This window comes from Tupaia chinensis, unplaced genomic scaffold, assembly GCF_000334495.1.
Source record: "Tupaia chinensis unplaced genomic scaffold, TupChi_1.0 Scaffold141247_1, whole genome shotgun sequence".
NCBI lineage: Eukaryota > Metazoa > Chordata > Mammalia > Scandentia > Tupaiidae > Tupaia > Tupaia belangeri.
Window position 1 is genome coordinate 292,794 of NW_006201110.1, and position 21,458 is coordinate 314,251.

The 21,458-nt window shown below is 47.8% G+C and overlaps 2 pseudogenes; both read left to right on the forward strand.

Moving 5' to 3' along the window:
* Positions 1-14,712: 14,712 nt before the first annotated feature.
* On the forward strand, positions 14,713-15,449 carry LOC102471645 (insulin-like growth factor-binding protein 5 pseudogene; annotated as a pseudogene).
* A 554-nt stretch (positions 15,450-16,003) lies between these two features.
* LOC102472073 (elongation factor 1-alpha 1 pseudogene) lies at positions 16,004-16,791 on the forward strand (annotated as a pseudogene).
* Positions 16,792-21,458: the final 4,667 nt, after the last annotated feature.

The following is a 21,458-nucleotide window of genomic DNA, read 5'->3' on the forward strand; positions in this document are numbered from 1 at the left end:
ACTGGGTGCGGGACTTGAACTGCAGTTGACCACATAGGAGTCCAGTGACATAGTCATTCTACTATCTGCTAGTCCCTATTCCATTTTAATTTGTATCACAAGTTACATGCGAATTTAAATAAGCCATCTTCAGCTGCAAACATCAACATTACTTGAGTTGGTTTTCTGTTTTCTTTCTAAACTGCATTTTTTTTTCCTTTGAAGGTTTTTTGCCACAGGGTGCATGCATTTGCCAGAAAGGGGAGAGGGGAGAGACAGAGAGAGACAGTGAGAGGGAAAGTGAGAAATTACCCCCCCAGGGGGGATGACCACACTGCAATATCTTCTCTTCCAGTCTCCTGAGATTTGGGACACTCATGCACATGTGCCCACAGTGATTTTCGCCAGTAGGTCCAGGACTAAAACTGTGGTAGCCATGTGGAAGTCCAACACCTTAACCATTATGTCACCTGCTCGCCCCATAACCTGCATAGTTTTAATACATATTTTTAAACTGTGGGATGAGAAGTATAAAATGCCATAAAGATAATTCAAATATGTATTCTCTACACACAATAGCATTATTTTACCAGGTATCAGAATATGCATTTAAGGTATTTTCTCAAAATATAATGATGTACTTGAAGACATTTATTTAAAAATTTTTAAAGAATTATTTATTTTTATTTATTTATTTTAATTTGAGCAGAGAGAGGGAGAGAGAGGGAGACAGAGAGAGACACACACACATAAAGTGAGAAGGCAAGCAACCAGGTCCGGAACTTGAACTGCAGTTGACCATGTGGGAGTCCAGTGCCCTTAACCACTGTGCCACCTGCTGGCTCTGAAGGCATTTATTTTGTCTTACCTGCTTCTTGTATAACACCATTACAGTGCCAGGCAGTTGTTAGTCAGATATATATTGGACTTTAGAAAGTAAATGCTTCTTAGTATAGTCCAGTGCCTGGATTTCTCTGATCCAAAGGCAGGAGCTGCAAAACTGTCGTAATTTCAAAACAAAAACAAAATGTGTAAAACAAGGTATTCAAGTTCAGGAGTGGGAAAGGGACAGGGGTTGGGAAGAAAAGTGGTCACCAGGCACATTAACTCGCAGGCACACTGACTCGGAAGCTTTCCCCAGACCCGTTTTCTGGTGTGTCTCAGGAGTGAGACATGCCCTTCCGAGGTTGGCGCTGCTTTTCAAAGGCAGTCAGAAGTAGTCTTCAGAGGCGCAATTCCGGGAGGGCTATTCAATTTCTATCAGGTCCTGGGCAGTGTCTGGGTGGCCAGGCAGTGCAAAAGCATCGGAGTTGGTGCGAACAGTCCGTAGCCAAGATTCCAGCAGGAGTCAGAGCCCAGCAGTTTGGAGCTGGGGAGTTATTCGTGAAACAAATTCACTGCACCCTGGCTCACTCAGAACCCCACACATTGGAGTCCAGGCTAGGCTAGTGTTTATCCATTCCTGGTGAAGGACTGCGTTTCAGGGTCCACGAAGTCCTTGTCCTGAGCCAAGAGGGGGATCTCTCTCTTGATATAGGGGACTACCCACTGTTCTGCTGCCCCCACTGAAGCGACTGGTTAGAAATGTCACCTTCAGGTGTCATTCAAGAATCTGGCCTCAAAGAAACTCATGTATAAGAGGCTGCCTGGCAGAACCAGCAGGTGGCATAATGGCTACATCCTGGACTCCCATGTAGTCGACCATGGTTCAAGTCCCGGATCTAATAGCTTAAACTCATGCCAGACACGTGTGTGTGCATGCCCAAGATCCCGAGAGGAGAATGGAAGAGAAGAGATTGTAGCGTGGCCATCCCCCCATAGGGTGAGGTGATTTCTTGTTTTCTATCTCTCTGTCTCTCTGTCTTGCTGGTGAGCACACACACTCTATAGCAAAAATCTCTCCAAAAAAAATAAATAAATAAATAAAAAAGCTACAAGAGATAGGGGAATGAGGTTTCAGAAGTAGTTGATTATCAGACAGAAGAGTGTATCTTGTCAATATAAAGTTTTCTGATCCATGACTACAAGATACATTTATATCATCTTTTGTAATTTCTTTCTGACGAGTGCACGTACCCAATAGCAAAAACCTCTCCGAAAAAAAAAAAAAAAAAAAAAAAAAAAAGAGGCTTCCTCCTGGATCAAGAAGTCAGGACGCTGGACAGGGTCTGCGCTGAAGGCTTTGGGAAGGGCCACTGGGCAGGCGGGTGGATGGCCTGGGCCAGCAGGTTGGCGTTCTCGCAGAGCGGCCACCACGCCTTGTCCACGAGCTCTGTTTCCCCTGTGGAGGGCATGGTTGTGTGTCAGGAGGTCCTGCAGCAAAACAGCCAGCCTCCAGCAGTGCACCGCTGCCCTCATCCTGCGGCCAGGAGTTACAGATTCTTCTTTTATTATTTTACTTTTTTTATTTTTAATAATTCTTTTTTTTAAAAAAGAATTATTTTATTTAACTTTATTAATTCATTTATTTCATTTTTAGAAATTTGACCAGAGAGGGACAGAGCAAGAGAGAGAGAGAGAAAGTGAGAGAGCAAGCTTCCAGGTCCAGGACTTGAACCGTGGTTGGCCATGTGGGAGTCCAGCATCCTTAACCACCATGCCACCTGCCAGCCCCAAGTTACAGATTCTTTACAGACATGTAAAAGGGGTGGATATTGCTCATTAACCAGACCATAAAGGGATAACACAGAGACGTCATTAAAAAGAAACACCAGTGACTTCCTTCCAGGGTCCTTACCCTACCTGCTTGTAAGTGGGTCTAACTCCTATCTCACCACCAATTGTTTTCCAAAGTGGCTGTATTGGTTTACACCAATGCAATTGGTTACTCTCATCAATAATACATGAAAATTCGAGTCATTTGACATCCTTTTTTTGAAGAGATTTTTGCCTTAGGGTGTGTGCGCTCACTAGAGAGAGACATAGGCAGTGAGAGGGAAAGTGAGAAGTCACTCCCCAGGGGGAATAGCCACACCGCAGTCCCTTCTCCATTCTCCTCCTGGAATCTTGGGTATGAATGCACATGTGCCTGGCGTGATTTTCAAGTCACCAGGCCCAGGACTTGAACTGTATCCATTCATGTGGAAGTGCAGCAACATAACCACTATGCCATCTGCTGGCTTGAAAGAGAAATGAACTCAATGCTGCAATCCTCTAGCTCCCAGTAGTTTTCACCATCGGGTGGATGCCACATGCCAACGTCCTTTCAAACCCTTGACATTGTCAGGGTTTGTGGTTTATTGTTTTAGCTACATTTAAAAAAATAATTCTTTTATTATTATTATTTTAAATTTGCTACAGGGCACATGCATTCATGAGAGAGAGAGAGAGAGAGAGAAAACAAGCCTCCAGGTTTGGGACTCAAAACAGTCAGCCATGTGGGAATCTAGCACCTTAACCACCACACCACCTGCTGGCCCATTATAGCTATTTTAATAATGTTATAGTCATTGTGGCATAATATGTGTCTCCCTAATGGCTAATAATCTTGAACCCCTTTTCATTTCTATTATTAACCATCCATATGCCTTCTTTAAAAAAAAAATTGCTGGGACCAGCAGATGGTGTAATGGTTATGTCACTGAACTTGCATGTAGTTGAGAGTCACTGACTTAAAACTCATGCTGGGGAGGAGGCAGGTGGCATGGTGGTTATGGGCACTGGACTCCCACACAGTTGACTGCAGTTCAAGTCCCGTACCTGGTGGTTTGCTTTAAACAACAACAACAACAACAACAACAAAAACTCATGCTGGGTGTGGGGTCAGCAGATGCTGTAATGGTTACATCGCTGGACTCCCACATAATTGATTGCAGTTTGAGTCCCAGACCCGGCAGCTTGAAACTCATGCTGAGAGCGTGTGCGTGTGTGCCCAAAATCCCAAGAGAAGACTGGAAGAGAAAGGATTGTGGTGTGGCCATTCCTCCTTGAGGAGTGATTTCTCACTGTTTCTCTGTCTCTCCAGTGAGTGCATGAGCACTATACCCAAAGCTTTTCTAAAAGAAACCAAAAAACACATACAAAAAAAAAACCTCATGCAAAGCACATGTGCATGTGTGCCTAAAATCCTGAGAGGCAAATGGAGAAGGGATTGCAGAGAAGGGATTGCAGCATGGCCACCCCCCCCCCCGGGATGGAGGGTGATTTCTTGCTTTCTGTCTCTCTGGTGGGTGTATGTGCCCTATAGAAAAATCTCTCAAAAAAAAAAATTGCCAGAGGGTCCATGTACTTTCTGGAGAGAGACAGAAAAGGAGAGAGAAAATGAGAAAGCGTTCCCAGGGGAATGGCTATGCCACAACCCATTTTTCTCCCTTTTGGAATTTTGGGCACATGCACATGTGTGCATGTGGCGTGTTTTTGAAGCTACTGAGTCTGGGACTCAAACCATGCAGTCAGCCATGTGGGATCCAGTCACCTTAACTGCTGGCCCTTATGTCTTCTTTTGGGACATTTCTGTTTAAGTTTTTGTCCACTTTCTAATTGAGCTGTTTGTCTTACTATCCAGTGTTGAGAATTCTTTATATGTTCTAGATACATGGTCTATTTTTCTTTCTTTTTTTAAAAGAATTAATTAATTTTACTTTTTAAAATTTGACCAGAGAGGGAGGAAGAGAAAACGAGAAAGCAAACTGCCGGGTTTGGGACTCAAAGGACATTCAGCCATGTAAGAGTCCAGCACCTCAACCACCACGCCACTTGCCAGACCAGGTTTATTCTTATTTCTAGAAATTGCCTGCCCTCACTGGAGAGCTTGAGAGAGTAAGCCCCCCTCAACTGGGTGGTTTATGCCATCATGCTTCTCCACTGTTCTACCCTGTCAGGACTTGGCACGTGCATGCACACACACCAGGTGTTTCCTAAACTGCTGGGGCCGAGACTCAGCGGCAGTGTACTACCTGAGATCCAGTCCATACTCACAGAGCTTAACTGCTGCCTTACTGGGTTGGCCCACACTTACAAGTCTTTTTGATCAGATAAGGGTTTTTGGGCAAATATTTTCTTCTAGACTGTGGCTTATCTTTTTGCTTCCTTTTCCTTCTTTGCTGTAGGGCATGTGCACTCATTGGAAAGAGACAGAGAAAGGGGAAGTGAGGAAAAAACCTCTAATGGGGGTATGGTCACATGGGATTTGGGGCACATATGCACATGCCCCCGGTGTGATTTTCAAATTGCTGGGTCTGGGACTCAAACTGCGGTCTGCCATGTGTGTGTCCAGTTCCTTACCCACCATGTCACCTGCTGGCCCTCTTTTTGTTTTAATGATGTTAAATATAAATTATGGAAGACCATAATTTTGGACTGAGCCTTTACATCAGGCCCTGCAAGAGACAAACCAGAATAGAAGGTGCAGGAAGTGAGACGAAATTAAACTGACTTAGAAATAGGCCAGTTTTCAAAAAAACAGGCGTGTCATAGTGTGAGGTGCCGAGCCAGCCTGAGCTGCACAAGGGAGGTCCTGCTGGTTGAACCCATGCAAGGAACGTGGCCTGAATGAGTGGCTGCTGCTGCGACGTGAATCCCCAGGCTGCACTATTGCTTCCTTGTACCAAGGTATCTTGGGAACAACAGCTATCCTGCTTCGCCCAGTGGGCACCATTCAGTCTCAGAGTCGGGGAGTTCGTCCATCCATGAGTCTCTAATAAAAGGCAACACTATCATTACTCAACTTAATGAAACATTATTATTTTATTGAAGTTTCTGCCATAGGATAAATGAGCTCACGGGAAACAGTGAGACGGAAAGTAAGAAATCACCCCCCAGGGACAACAGGGTCATCTCAATCCCTTTCCTTCTCCTCCTCCCAGGATCTCTGGCATGGCACACACTGGCAGTGTTCAAGCTTCTGGCTTCCAGAGTCCATGTGGAAGTCCTGGGTCCTTTTTTTTTTTAAAGAGCAAAATTTTTGCTGTAGGACATGTGGGCTCACTGGAGAGACAGACAGGAGAAATCACCCCACAGGGGGAATGGCCACCCCACAATCCCTCCTCCTCCATTCTGAGTCTCTGGGGATTTCGGGCACGTTAAGCACAGGCGCCCAACGTTGAGTTTGCCGGGGACTCTGACCAGGCCACTGTGTGGGGGTCCAGCGACCTAACCATTATACCACTCTGGTCCCTGGAGTCCAGGGTCTTCACCACCACATCACATGCTGGCCCCAAATTGTTATTTATTTTTTATGGAGAAAAAACATTTCTGTTCATTTATTTATTTATTTATTTAATTTTTTTTTGAGAGGTTTTCACTATAGGGCGCGTGCGCTTGCCAGACAGACAGAGAGAGACATAGAGACAGAAAGCGAGAAATCACCCCCCAGGGGGGATGGCCACACCGCAATCCCTTCTCCTCCATTCTCCTCTCGGGATCTTGGGCACGCACGCACACGCGCCCGGCGTGAGTTTTAAGCCACCAGGTCCAGGACACAAACCGCGGTCGACTACGTGGGAATCCAGCGACATAGCCATTACGCTAACTGCTGGTTCCCTGTTCATTTATTTTATGGACAGCAATTTTCATCATAATTATAGAACTTTAAACAATTTTTCAAACAGTGAAAGTACAAATAAAAGGCAGAAGAAGGTCTTTATATGCTAACATAATGCAGTTTACATAATGCAATTTTCACAATGCAGCTTAGTGGGAATACTGCTCAGCTTTCTCATTCATTCATTTAAAATGTGGTAAAAATGAAAAAACACATTTTGGAATAGAATAGTAGGAAACTAGTTAAACTAAACCCACTTAAGAATAGTAAGTTTGCTGAAAGGAAGTGACAAAATAACTCTATATAAATTTACTGTATTTTATTTGCTGATTTTTCTTCTAACACTTTTATGTGGAGACTAGAAGGTACTCTAAGTAAACATATGTCATGAGTAACATGAATTATATTTTAATTATTTTTATAATTTCAAGAAATATTCTGTGGGTTGGGGCCGACAGGTGGCGTGGCAGCTTAGAGCGCTGAACTCCCACATGGCCGACTGTGATTTGAGTCCTAGACCTGGCAGCTTGCTTTCTCACTTTCCTTCCCTCCCATTTTCCTTCCCTCTCTGGTCAAATTAAAATAAGAAAGAAAGAAGAAAGAAAGAAAGAAAGAAAGAGAGAAAGAGAGAAAGAGAGAAAGAGAGAAAGAGAGAGAGAGAGAGAGAGAAAGAGAGAAAGAGAGAGAAAGAGAGAGAGAGAGAGAAAGAAAGAGAGAAAGAAAGAGAGAGAGAAAGAGAGAAAGAGAGAGAGAAAGAGAGAAAGAAAGAAAAAGAAAGAAAAAGAAAGAAAGAAAGAAAGAAATTTAATAAATAATTCTTTAAAAAAAAGATTTTAATCGCCTACATTTTGTATAAAATTTTAACTGCTGGTCCTCATTTTAGCAGTTTTTAATAAGGATTTATATAAGATTATTTTTCTCCCGCATGTTCTCAATTGTTTCCTCTTCGTATTTGCCCTTTTCCTTTCCTACCTGGCGAGACTTGGCTTTCCGTTCAAGGATCTCTTTGCGGTCTTTGTCCAGCTTTAGTCTATGGTAACCGCCTTGCTGTGGCAAACCCCCACGTGGACCGCTGTGCCCTTAGCCTTCTCCCGCTGCACCCGCTCAACATAGGTGACAGATTTCTTCCTGTAAACCTGGACCACTTTGCCACTGTGCTGCCCTTTACAGTGTCCTCGCACAACCTGAACGTCACCGTCCTGTCGGATGGGCATAGGTCGCACGTTGTACTTCGGCCTCCGCTCTTTGGAAGGGGGAGACATAATCTTCCTTTGGATGTGGGAAGGCGCACTGAAATGCCTTTTACGGTTCTTGCTTCGGTCAGAAGTCCCGGAAGGACTGAACTTCATTTCGGCTGCTGCCGTTCCGGCACTGGCCGCGAAAGAGAAAGCAACCTATTTTTTTAAAAGGTAAAGCTTCTAAATCAAAAACATGGCAAGATAAAAATCAAGTTCTATGAATAAATATTTTTAAATGAAGTGCTTCAGGATCATAACACTGACAACACTAATTGTCTTTTCTAGTCTTGGCAGTCCTGTTGCATACTGTTTGGGTGAGTGATGGGATAATTTCACTTCATTTTCTCTCTGTTTATTCTGGATCATGTAAGAGAAGAATATTAAAATAATTAACACCTCTAAGCAAAGTATTTGATAAAGTTTTTAGTTGAAATATAATGTTAAAATAAAAAATAAACTCTAATACATTGATCCTAGAGTATACAACTAAACCCCCACCTGCTAATGGCCAACCTCACCAAGAATCAGATTTAAAAATAAGTCATTCAATATTAGTATTAATTACTTTTACATATTAAGATCAAGCAATTTCACAAAGAGCCATTTCATCAGCAGGTTGAGTTATCATTTACCTAATTATCAATAATAGGTGTCTATATATGCTTAAATTATTGAATGCTTTATTCATCAAAATTTTTTCAGGGACCAGCAGTTAGCATAATGGCTATGTCGCTGGACTCCCATGTAGTCGACCATGGTTTGCGTCCCGGACCCAGTGGCTTAAACTTATACCGGGCGTGTGTGTGTGTGCGTGTGTGCCCAAGATGCCAAGAAGAGAATGGAGGAGAAGGGATTGTGGCGTGGCTATCCCCCCTGGGGGGTGATTTCTCATTTTCTGTCTCTATGTCTCTCTCTATCTGGCGAGCGCACACGCCCCACAGCAAAAAACCTCCCCAAATAAATAAATAAATAAAATAAAATTTTTTTTCAGCAGCAACAATGGAAGCATTCATAAACAGGTAAAATGTAAGATGAAACAAATTATTTCCATTTCTTACACCTGTAGACAATTAATTTGATAGTGGCCTTCTACCCCCCAAAAAATAAAAGTACTTAATTAATAAACATTTACTCTTGAGCATGAATCTTTACCAATAGCCAAAAACCTCATTCCACTAGAAAAAGTATAAAAGATTTCATTAATCAACGTTTCCATTTGAATGGTTTAATAGATAAACTATAATCAAACCATAAACATAGTTTATATGTGTTGCATAATTTGTCATGTAGTTTAAAGTAAGGTTACATATTATAAATGATTAAGAAGAAGCATGTTCTCTTCCTTGATCACCTGGTTTTTGTTGTTGTTGTTTATAAAATTAATCGCAGTCAGCAGGGCAGACATCGCCTTGAGCTTCGTGAATGACATCCAAGAGGTGGGAAGGGTTAGTTCTCAGTTGCTGCCCGTCACGACGCCAGGTGGCTTCTTCTGCAGTGAAGGTGTAACCGCTAATCCCATTACACTGGTACTGAATCTTGCAGACATCAAAATGATCACGAGGTTCCTTTTCATCCCACCTTTCCCAAACGACTGGAAGTCGCTTCACCAGGGACCTCATGTTGGTCTCCTCTTCCAAAAAGGCAGCAGCTTCTGCTGTCTACCCCGAAATGTTATTTTTTTTAACAGTCCTTTTAAAGAGCATCCGGCTTTTATTTTGAAGTCCATTTACCCCAAACGAATTTTTTTTTCTTTTTAGGGACTGCGCTTTCGGTATATTGAAGAAATCTTGCCTAACCCAGTCACGAAGCTTTTCCCTAAGTTTTCTTCTAGAAATCTTGAGATTTTGCGTAGAGGTTGCGAACCACTTTAATTTTTGTATGTAGGGTCGGGAGATTTATTCCTACGCATTCCCGGTCGTTCCGAATCTTTCGTGGAGGCGCCGGGCCACCGCGGTCCGACACACAGGAGGTGCGACTCTATTCCGGGGTCCCTGCACCGCCCGCGCACAGGAGCCTCTGTGCCTCGCCCACGCCACCCACCCGGACAGCCGCCCCGCGCCGTGCTCGCACCCTGAGCCTCCGATCCGGGCTCCGCCCATCACCGAAGAGCGCGCGGCCGAGATCTGAGTCCAGCCTGGCGCGAAGCCCCGCCTACTGCGCGTGCGCGGGCCCCGGCAGGGGTAGCCCCCGGGGGGAGGTCCTCTCTATGAGGGGGTCCTCTCGGGGTGCCGCGGTGCAGCCGGCCTGGCCCGGCGGGGGGGGGGTGCGCTGCATAGGACCGGAGGTTCCTGCTCTGTGACACCGCAGTCACTCTGCCCAGAGACGCCGAGCGTAGCGCCGGGCCGACGGCGAGCACTCGGAACCCGTCGCCAGGGTCCCGCCTCCGCAGCGCGTAAGGGGCCGGCGTCGCCACGCCCGCAGCCCTCGGCGTCTCGGAGCGCCCGGGCCCTCTCTGGTGCGCAGGCGCGCGCCCGCGCTGCTCCGCCTCCGGTGCTGTGACACCGCAGTCACTCTGCCCAGAGACGCCGAGCGTAGCGCCGGGCCGACGGCGAGCACTCGGAACCCGTCGCCAGGGTCCCGCCTCCGCAGCGCGTAAGGGGCCGGCGTCGCCACGCCCGCAGCCCTCGGCGTCTCGGAGCGCCCGGGCCCTCTCTGGTGCGCAGGCGCGCGCCCGCGCTGCTCCGCCTCCGGTGCAGTTTGGCCGCAACCGTGAGCGGTCCAGGGCTCGCTTGGTTGCTACAGAGACGGGCGAGCGCCGATCCGTGAGCGCTGGGGGCCAGCGGCGGGACCTGGGCTACGGGGGACCCGAGCGCCATGTCTTTCCGGGACCTCCGCAGTAAGGCTGACCCGCCCCAGACTTAGAGGTCGTCCAGACACGGGGGCTCGGCCGGCAGTGCCCTGTCAGCCCCCTGGGGCCCTGGGCTGCGGGGACCGCCCCGACTCTGCAGCAAGGCGGCCAGAGCGCTGCAGGCTCGTCTCGTAGCTCTTTCCGCGACATCGGAAGGCCCTAGCGCGGACGGGAACAAGAGTGTTAATTTCACCTCATTTTAACCCATTAAATGTCGTTACTTGGGGCAGCTCGCTGCCATGGGGGAAAATGCACGGAAAACGCGGAGATTTTGGAGTTGGGTGAGCCCGGAGTCTAGAGAAACGAAAAACACCCGCAGCGGGCGGGGTCGGTGCTGGATGGCGGCACGTGCGACTGCCGGGAGAGGGAGAGGGCGGCGGCGGCTGGAGGTGGTAGCCGTGTGCCGGTGCTGTTCCGAGCGCCCGGGACGACTCTGCCCTCATTTAGAGGGCACAGACGACCCGTAACTTGGGCAAGTGGCACAGTGGTAAGGGGTGCACGGGAGTTTGAACTCGGATTGTCTGAACTGAAGTCTGCCTCTTTCCCGAAGGGCTGGTGAGGAGACGGGAACTGGGTGCCTTTGCTGGGGACAGTAAGGAGTGGAAGGACGGGAGTTAGCGACTTCTCCCCGGGGGACACCTGTTAGACGCCAGGCTTTTTACATTCGTCCCGCTTTCCTTCTCACTTTAGCAGTGAAGTGGGTGCTTCTCAGGTGTGGATGAAGCGCTTTGAGGCACAGAAACGTAAAGTAGCTTGCTTTAGGTCGCACAGCTAGAACTGGGTGGAACCAAGGATTAAGATTTCGTGAGTCACAGGACCGGCAGGTGGCGCAGTGGTTACGCGGCTGGAGGTGGTAGCCGTGTGCCGGTGCTGTTCCGAGCGCCCGGGACGACTCTGCCCTCATTTAGAGGGCACAGACGACCCGTAACTTGGGCAAGTGGCACAGTGGTAAGGGGTGCACGGGAGTTTGAACTCGGATTGTCTGAACTGAAGTCTGCCTCTTTCCCGAAGGGCTGGTGAGGAGACGGGAACTGGGTGCCTTTGCTGGGGACAGTAAGGAGTGGAAGGACGGGAGTTAGCGACTTCTCCCCGGGGGACACCTGTTAGACGCCAGGCTTTTTACATTCGTCCCGCTTTCCTTCTCACTTTAGCAGTGAAGTGGGTGCTTCTCAGGTGTGGATGAAGCGCTTTGAGGCACAGAAACGTAAAGTAGCTTGCTTTAGGTCGCACAGCTAGAACTGGGTGGAACCAAGGATTAAGATTTCGTGAGTCACAGGACCGGCAGGTGGCGCAGTGGTTACGTCTGGACTCCCACGACTTCTGCTGTGTTTCGAGTTGCGTTCCCAGTGGCTTGAAACTCATGCCAGATGCGTGCATATGTGCCTAAGATCCTTTGGGAGGTGATTTCTCTCTTTCTGTCTCTGTCTCTCCTGCAGGTGCACGTGTCCTATAACAAAAATCTCTCTTAAAAAAAAAAAAAAGACTATGACTCAAAACTTTCTTGCCTTTTTACAGTGTTATTTTCTGAATCCAAAGCAGTTCGGCTAACTGGCTCCGCACGCCTAGGAGGTGATTGCTATTTGGTGTGATCTGAGGGACTTCTGTAAGGCCAGTTTTCTCGCCAAATTGCTGGTGCCTGAAACTTCAGCCTGAGAGATTACTCCTTTCACTTACGAATTGCTCTTTTTTTCCTTTCTTTTTTTCTTTTTTGTAAGTTTTTGCCATCAGACATGCACTTGCCAGAGAGAGAAGGAGAGACAAAGAGAAAATGACAAGTCACCCCCCAGAGGGTTCGCCCGCTGCAATCCCTGCTCTTCCATTCTCCTCTCTGGATTTTGAATGCACACACGCGTGCCCAGGTGTTTCTCTCTCTCTTTTTTTTTAAATAAAGTTTTCCCCATTTATTTATTTTTACATTTTTCCACTAACATTTCCTTTACATATCAAGTTTTTGCTCATACTCCATAGTTCCTGGCAGTTAATAACCTTCAAAATTTCAAACTACTGGATTTTAAAGATAATTTTCAAACTATTTCTTATAATTTTGTATAAGTTTGTGACTCTATAACAATGGAGACAATATGGTTTTAAATATTTTTGAGAATAAGTTTACATGTCAACTACTCAGATTGTTGAAAAGCAAATGCCTAGCACACAAGTTCATCTTCAGGTCTGACATTCCAGTCAAAGCCCTGTCCAATAATGAGTATTTCCAATTTCAGATTCAATGCAACAGCGGTTATTGAACTTATGCAAATAACCCTTCTGCTGAAAAATAAGAATACTTCCAAGTATTTCCAGTTCAAGAGGGGTCAGGAAGGAAGAAAAGTTTGTTTCCATTTAAAGAAACAAACAAGAAAAATATTTTAACAAATCGCTGAACCTATCAACAACTCAAAAGAAAGTAAAAGGGTGTAGACTGACAGTGCGTGTAGACTGACGGTGTGGGGAGAAAGGGCCCAGAAGGTGCCTGGGAATTTTTTTTTTTTAATTTAAAAAAATCTGGCAGGTAAGGCAGATGGCTTCCCCCAGACACTTGCACAATGCGGAGAGAGATGGAGCTTTTGGGTCCTGATTGCAAGACTTCCAACAGGTTGAAACTTTTGAAACTGTTTTTGGTTGAAACTGTTTTTCACTTAACACTTTTAATATATTTTCCCATTCTTTCCTTGCTTGCATTGTTTCTTTTTTCTTCTTTTCACGAATTATTTAACTTTATTTATTACTTATTTTAATTTGACCAGAGAGGGGCAGAGTGTGAGAGAGAAAGGGGGGAGAGTGAGAGAACCTATCTCTGGGACTCAGACCACAGTCAGCCATGTGGAGTGCGGCGCCTGTCACCACGCCACCGCTGGCCCCCCCTCGCATTGTTTCTGATGAGAGGCCGGAGGTTAGCTGATGGGTAACCTTTATAAGTAACCCGACGTTTCTCTCTTGCCAGTTTTAGTATCTTGTCTGTAGATTTGGCCAGTCTGGCTGTGATGTGCCTTGGGGAAGATCTTCTTGGACTGATTCTATTAGGGGTCCTTTGTATTTCTTGGGTTTGGATATTTAATGCCTCTCTAGATTTAGAAAGTTTTCTTCCAGGATTTCATGGAATAGATTATCAATGTCCTTATTAGTTTCCTCACCTTCTGGGATACCGATTATCTGGATGTTTGGGTGCTTAATGGTATCTGGTTTTTCTCATATAGTATTCTCATTTTGGGGGGTTATTTTCTCAGTTTTTTTGGTTGTTTTTTCTAGAGCAGAGATTTTGCCTTCCACATCCGAGATTCGATTTTCTGCATGGGCTAATCTGCTTTCAGTACTTCCGGGGAGGTTCTGACTTCCTGAAGGGCAGCCTTCCTCGCTCATAGCTCCATTTGATTCTTGTTTATGGGGTGTGTTTCCTCTTTCAGGTCATGGGAGGACTTCCCCACCTCCTGCACCTCGTCTCTTTTCTCCTGCACCTTGGAGTGCGTTGTCTCTCAGCTCTTGCACCTCGTTCAGTCCTGTCACTGCGGATATCCTGAGTCCTCGGTCAGCCATTTCCATGAGCTCTACGGTACCTCTGTGGGTGACGAGGGGTTGTTCTTTGCCCTCAGGGGGAGAGCTACTTTCTCCGTTTCTCGGGCGCCTCTGCGGTGGTTTCTGGTCGTTCTGTGACAAAATCTCTCCTCCACTTGTCTGAGTGTTTCGGGGGTCTAGAAGATGCTTATTTTCACTTGATTTTAACATCCCCCCCCCTCGCCTCCTACCTGTCCCCGCGCTGAAGGTTAGAGAGGACGGGGTGTATTTTAGGTTAGAAACAAACATTTTGAAGAGCTGATCTGTTTTCCTATCCCCCCGCCCCCGTCTCCACAACCTCTGAGGTTACTATTTCGGCAATTGAGCAATTTTGTGGCTTTTTTCCTGAACAGATTGGGCCTGGGGCTCTTCTGGCCCCCGCTCACTCCGAGCGCACCTGGCGCGGCTCCCCACCCTGCCCCAACCTGTTCCAAGTCTTGCAATCGGGATCCAAAAGCTCCATCTCTCCCCGCATTGTGTGTCTGGGGGAAGCCATCTGCCTTACCTGCCAGATTTTTTTAAAGTTAACAACAAAAATCCCAGGCGCCTTCTGGTCCCTTTCTCCCCGCGCTATCGGTCTCCTACGCCGCCCCAGGCAAAGCCGGGACTCAGAGCAGATGGTGCTCAGGGCAGGCCTCGGGCCGCCGGCCGCCGGTGCAGCGCCGGCCGGGGCTGGGCTCCTTGTGCAGGGCAAGCCCTGCGACGAGAAGGCCCTCTCCGTGTGTCCCCCGAGCCCTGGGCTGCGAGCTGGGGGAACCCGGCTGCGGCTGCCGCCCGGTGGGCACAAAGGTGCGGCGTCTACGCTGAGCGCTGCGACCCGGGCTGCGCTGCCTCCACCGCAGGACGAGGAGAAGCCGCTCCACTGCAGGCCGCGGGTTCGCCTCAACGAAAAGAACTATGGCGAGAGAGATCTCGCGAGCACGAGGAGCCAACGTCCTCTGAGACAGCCAAAGAGACCTGCTCCCCCAGAGACCTTCCGGCCCGGGCACATCCGCGTCTCTGAGCTGAAGGCCGAGGCAGTGGAGAAGGACCGCAGAAAAAAGCTGACCCAGCCCAAGTTGGGGGGCGGGGGGTGGAGAAACGCACACCCCCGGGGATCTCTGCTTCTGAGATGAGACAGGAACCGAGCAGGGCTCCTGCCGAGACACACGGAGGCCTCCCTGCCGGAGCTCAAAGCCAGCCCACGCACGGTGCTGGTGCCGTGTACCTGCCCAGCTGTGACCACAAAGGGAAAGCGGTGCGAGCCTTCGCGGGGCCGCGAACGTGGCCTCTGCTGTGCGCGGCCAAGTACGGCATGAAGCCAGCGGGTTCGCAGGTGCCGGACTCGGGTGCCCGCCCCGGGCGGCAGTACTAAGGCACCCTTCCAGCCCCAGCCCAGCTCCAGCCAGCACCTCCCTCCACCCAGGACACCGCTCGCTTCATCTCACTTAAGGGGGAAATATACATGTGTCTATTTGAGGGGAAAAGAAAGAAAATCAGACAGAGTGCGGTGTGCGCCCCAAGTCCCAGGAATAGCGGTGGGGAAGTTGTGTGGCCACGCTCACTAGGGTGTGGCTCTCGCTTGCCCTCTCCCGCGTCTCTGTCTCCAGTGATCACACACATGCCCTGTGGCAAAAAACCTTGGGCACTCTGAACACATCTAAGTTTGCCACGTCTGTCAGGCCCCAGTGGAGCCTGAGTTGGGCTCTCCCGTCCCCCTTCCCCTCCCCTCCAGGGCCCAGCTACCACCACCAAGCTGACTCTACCAGCCCCAACGCACAGAGGCCCGCTGCCTCCCTTTCTGACTGCCCCTGGGGCCGCCCAGGGCCGTCCCAGAGCCCAAGCCTCAGCCAATGGTGAGGCTCTCCTGTGAAGACGCCTTGATCTTGGGAGGTATGCTGCTTTGCAGGCTGCCCGGCCCAAGTTCAAATGTTGGACAGACTTAAGTTCCCGCTCTGCTTGTCCCGCGTCCCCGTGAACACGACCGGCTGTGGTCTCGGAGCTGAAGAGCAGGTGGCGCCCTCTGCAGGCAGACACGGAACAGAGGCACAACAGGAGCTGAAGCAGTTAGCGTGGAAACAGCTTTCCTTCTGTCACTGAGACAAGGAGAGGGGCTGGTGACTTCGAAGCTGGTGTCTCCAGGATGGGCAGACCCGTGGGCACGCCTTCTGGCTTACACACTGGGTGTAGAACAACTAATTGTTGGTGCTAACAAAACGGATTCTAATGAGCCACCTTACAGTCAGAAGAGATACGAGGAAATTGTTAAAAAGTCAGCACCTACATTAAGAAAATTAGCTACCATCCTGGCACAGTAGCATTGTGCCAATTTCTGGTTGGAATGGTGACATGTTGGAGCCAAGTGCTAATATGCCGTGGCTCAAGGGATGGAAAGTCACCGTAAAGATGGCAGTGCCAGTGGAACTACACTGCTGGAAGCTCTGGATTGCAACCTGCCACCTCGTCCAACTCACAAGCCCTTGCGTCTGCCCCTCCAGGATGTGTACAAAGTTGGTGATGTTGGCACTGTCCCTGTGGGCAGAGTGGAGACCTGTGTGCTCAAACCTGGTACGGTGGTCACCTTTGCACCAGTCAAGGTGACAACTGAAGTCAAGTCTCTTGAAATGCACCATGAAGCTCTGAGTGAAGCTCTTCGTGGGGACAATGTGGGCTTCCGTGTCAAGAACGTGTCTGTGAGTGACCAGCAGTTAGCGTAATGGCTATGTCGCTGGACTCCAATGTTGGCTATGTCACTGGACTCCTATGTCATCGACCGAGGTTCAAGTCCCGGACCCGGTGGCTTAAACTCACACCAGGCACGTGTGCGTGCATGCCCAAGATCCCAAGAGGAGAATGGAGGATAGGAGATTGCGGTGTGGCCATCCCCCCTGGGGGGTGATTTTTTGCTGTCTGTCTCTCTGTCTTTCTGGCGAGCACACATGCCCTATAGCAAAAACTTCTCAAAAAAAAAAAAAAAAAGAACGTGTCTGTGAAAGATGTTCAATGTGAATTAAGGGGGCCAGCAGGTGGCATGGTGGTTAAAGGCACTGGATTCCCACATGGCTGACGGCAGTTCATGTCCTGGACCTAGCAGCTTACTTTCTTGCTTTCCCCTCATCTCTCTCTCTCTCTGTCTCTGTCTGGTCAAATTTAAAGAAAAAATAATAATAACAAATGGAATTAAGTAAATAATTTTTTATGGAGAGGTTTTCGCTATAAGGCACATGCACTCGCCAGACAGATAGAGACAGAGAGATAGAAAGTGAGAAATCACCCCCCGGGGGGATAGCCATGCCGCAATCCTTTCTCCTCCATTCTCCTCTCGGGATCTTGGGCACGCATGCACACGTGCCTGGTGTGAGTTTAAGCCACCAGGTCTGGGACTCGAACCATGGTCGACTACATGGGAGTCCAGCGACATAGCCATTACATTAACTGCTGGTCCCAATAAATAATTTTTAAAAGTGAATCAATTTGCAAAGGAACTAATATTTTGTCATTTTGATTCTTCTAAGCCATGAACATGGTATGTCTCTGTGTTTATACAGGATTTCCCTAAGACTACACATAAGTTATAAAAATTTTTCCCCAAGAATTTAGATTCACTTTCAGATACTTTACATATTTTTTGGTGTTAAAACGAACTATATATAGCCCAGTCTTGGTGACACAGGTAGTAGACTACTGAACTGCAGTGCTAGAACCCACATGGGCTTCCATGGGTTTGGGTACTGAGTTGACCTGAAAACATGGTTAGTGTATACACCCAAGATTCTGACAAGCTAGAAGGTTGTAGGAAGGGAATCATGGCAAGATGAGACCCTGTTGAGGGTATCTCTCATGTGCACACATACTATCTCAGTTTAAAAAAAAGTTGAAAAGAGTAAGCTATATGAAATTTTATTTTTAATAGATACATTGAGCATAGAAACTAAATTAATTTTTAATTAAACTTTATATTTGAAGTAATTATAAAATCTCATGTGATTGTAAGAAATTGTAATCAGGGAGCCGGCAGGTGGCATGATGACTAAGAGCACTAGACTCCCACATGGCTGATCATGGTTCATGGTTCAAGTCCTAGACCTGGTGGCTTGTTTTCTCACTTTCCCTCTCTCTCTCTCTCACTCTGTCCCTTTCTGGTCAAATTCAAATAAAGGAAGGAAGGAAGGAAGGAAGGAAGGAAGGAAGGAAGGAAGGAAGTTAGTTAGTTAGTTCAATTATATAATTCTTTAAAAAAAAGAAATTATAACCAGATGTTCTACATCCCCCAGCAGTAACTTCCTGTGGAACTATTATACGATATAACTAGGATATTGACACTGATATAGTCAAGCAACAGAATCTTCATTATCACTGTCTATTGTGAACTTGTTTCCTACTTCATCAACTTCATCTCTTCTTATTTTTTTCATTGTTCTAATGCCTTTGGTTCCATTTTTACTGTTCCTTTTCTTTCCGCCATTAACTTTCACCTTTTTTTTTTTTTTGAGAAGTTTTTGCTATAGGGCGTGTGCACGCGCCAGACACACAGAGAGAGACACAGAGACAGAAAGCGAGAAATCACCCCCCAGGGGGGATGGTCACGCCGCAATCCCTTCTCCTCCATTCTCCTCTCGGGATCTTGGGCATGCACGCACACGCGCCCGGCATGAGTTTTAAGCCACCGGGTCCAGGATGCGAACCACGGTCGACTACGTGGGAGTCCAGCGACATAGCCATTACGCTAACTGCTGGTTCCCTCAACTTTTAAACTGTATCATCTAAGGCTGCATATTTTCACCTAATTATTGTTTTACATGTATCCTATAAATTTAGATATGTAGTATTTTAAAATGTATTTTTTATATTACTCTTATTTTAAGTTTGCTACAGGGCACATCTGCTCACCAGAAAGAGACACAGATTCCCATGTAGTCAACCAGTTTGAGTCCTGGACCCAGCTACTTGAAACACACTGGGTGCATGTGCATGTGTGCCCAAAATCCCAAGAGGAGAATGGAGAAGAGATTGTGGTGTGGCCATCCCCCTGGGAGGTGATTTCTCTCTTTCTATCTCTCTGGTGAGTGCATGCACCTAGAGCAAAAACCTCTCTAAATTTTTTTAAAATCATAATAATCATAATAAATATTAACAAAATTAATTACTTTTTTTCCAATTATTTTATTTAACTTTAATTTGACGAGAGAAAGTCAGAAAACAAGCCACCAGGTCCAGGACCAGAACTGTGGTCGGCCATGTGTGAGTCCACTGCCCTTAACCACTGCGCCACCTGCTGGCCCCCAAATAAATAATTATTAAAAAATATATAAATTTGGGGGGCCAGCAGATAATATAACAGTTATGTCACTGGACTCCCACAGGGATGACTGTGGTTTGAGTCCCCAAACCAGTGACTTGAAAATCACCCCAGGAATCCAGGGAGGAGAATGGAGGAGACTGTGGAGTGACTGTCCTCCCTAGGGGGTGATTTTGCACTTTCCTTCTCACAATCTTTGTCTCTGTCTCTCTCTCTCTCTCTCTGGTAAGCACACATGCTCCAAGACAAAATCTCTTCAACAAAAAAGAAAAAAAATTGTGTGTTCCATGGGAAAAAAAAAAGTGTAACTGTATAGTCTTTATGATTCTAAAAGGAAAATTGTCGTGGTAACTTCCAGATTCCTGCGGAATCTGGCGCTCCCGGCCTGCGTGGCTTCGGACTTCCTGTCTGGCAGCCCTAACCCTAACCCTAACCCTAACCCTAACCCTAACCCTAACCCTAACCTCTGTGCAGTCTTTACCATTTGCATCACTGAGGTTGAAATCAACTTTTGTCTTTGAGAGGAGAAAAAAAACTACTGCTTACTCATGAAGGCTGAGCATTTGTTCCTGCCAAGGTAGTTTTCTTGCATTTTGCTCCCCGTCTCAGCATGTGCGGGTGTGATCGTCTGTGAACAAGACTATACGTATCTGGTTTCACAAGGGCTTTCTAAATCAATTCTGCCCAGTAGGATATGACTTTTTGCTTTGGTATTAAGTGCAATGAGTGAAACAAAAGCTAGTGAAATACGCTACAGCATACAAGAACGAAACTTGAAAATGGTCACTCCCACTCTCCAGCCGGTTGTCATGGGAAGGTGTGAAACAGGAGGCATGCTGACGTGTCATAGCTGATGGTGACAACGCTAGTGAGCTCTAAAATGAAGTTCATCTTAAGGTGTCTTTTTTTCTAGACTTATTTTATTTAGCACTATTTATTTATTTATTTAAATTTGACCAGAGAGGGACAGAGTAAGAGGGAGAGAGGGGTTGAGAGAGAGAGGGAAAGTGAGAATACAGGTCTGGGACTCTAACCGAGGTTGACCATGTGGGAGTCCAGCGCTCTTAACCACCACGCCACCTGCCAGCCCTTTAAGGTGTCCTTTAGTAAAAAAAAAAAATTACTGAGTGTTTTTATTTCTGGAAGTACCTGATTCCTTTCCCAGTCTAGAAGGTTGAAAGGAGCGCGTTTACACAGCCCCTGTGCCTGGGTTCCATGTGCTCGGTTGTGAAGACAGCTGATTACCATCCGCGCTGGTCATCTCAGTCCCTGCGGTCTCTGCCATCTTAGTCCCCTTGCCTGGTGTTTACGCCGCTGCCGGGGCTGCCTTGTTTCCCTGTACATCGTTACGGTGAACTGGCCGTTTCTCCTGTAAATTTTGTTGTGCAGGGAATTTCGTGGCACCTAGAACAAACGTGTATTTGTCCACAGAAAATTGCCCTTGGCTTCTGCCGGGGCCTGGTGGGAATAACCACGCTAGGTCGCTTTAAATCAGATCTTCCTGTTGAGTTTTCTCCCAGCGGGTTCTCTAGAGCGCAGAGCTGAGTTCTTCCTGAGCCTTGGTTCAGGGCACTTTCTGGAACCCTCCATCTCAAGCAAAACGAAGAGCCTGCCAGTAACACGCGTCAGCACAGAGCGAAGGCCCCAGGCCTGGCGGGTGCTGGGCTCAGGACCAGGTGGGACCCCGACAGGGAGGAGCGGAGCAGGGGTGAGGAGCGACGGGGAGAAGGGTCGTGGCGCCCCTGCCCCAGCCCGCGGCCCCGCTGGGCAAGGCTCTGGCTCTGGCCCAGGCCCGGGCTGGGAGTCCCGCCCGACGCTGCGAGGCTCCTGATGAGGAAGGTGGGGTTCTTCTGAGAGTCCTTCTTGGGCGTCAGGAGCCATCTTCCTTCGTGCCTGGAACGCACGCTGACGAGACAGCAGCTGTGAGACGTCGGGGCTCAGGCGACCCCGGCGGGGAGCCAGTGAGACGCGCGAGCCGCGGTGACTGGTTTCAGGAGCTGAGGACGGAACAGTTGGCTTCGAGGGGTCGGGCGGAGCCGGGCTCCCCACCCGCGCCTGGGGAAGAAAAGGGCAAGGAGCAAAAAG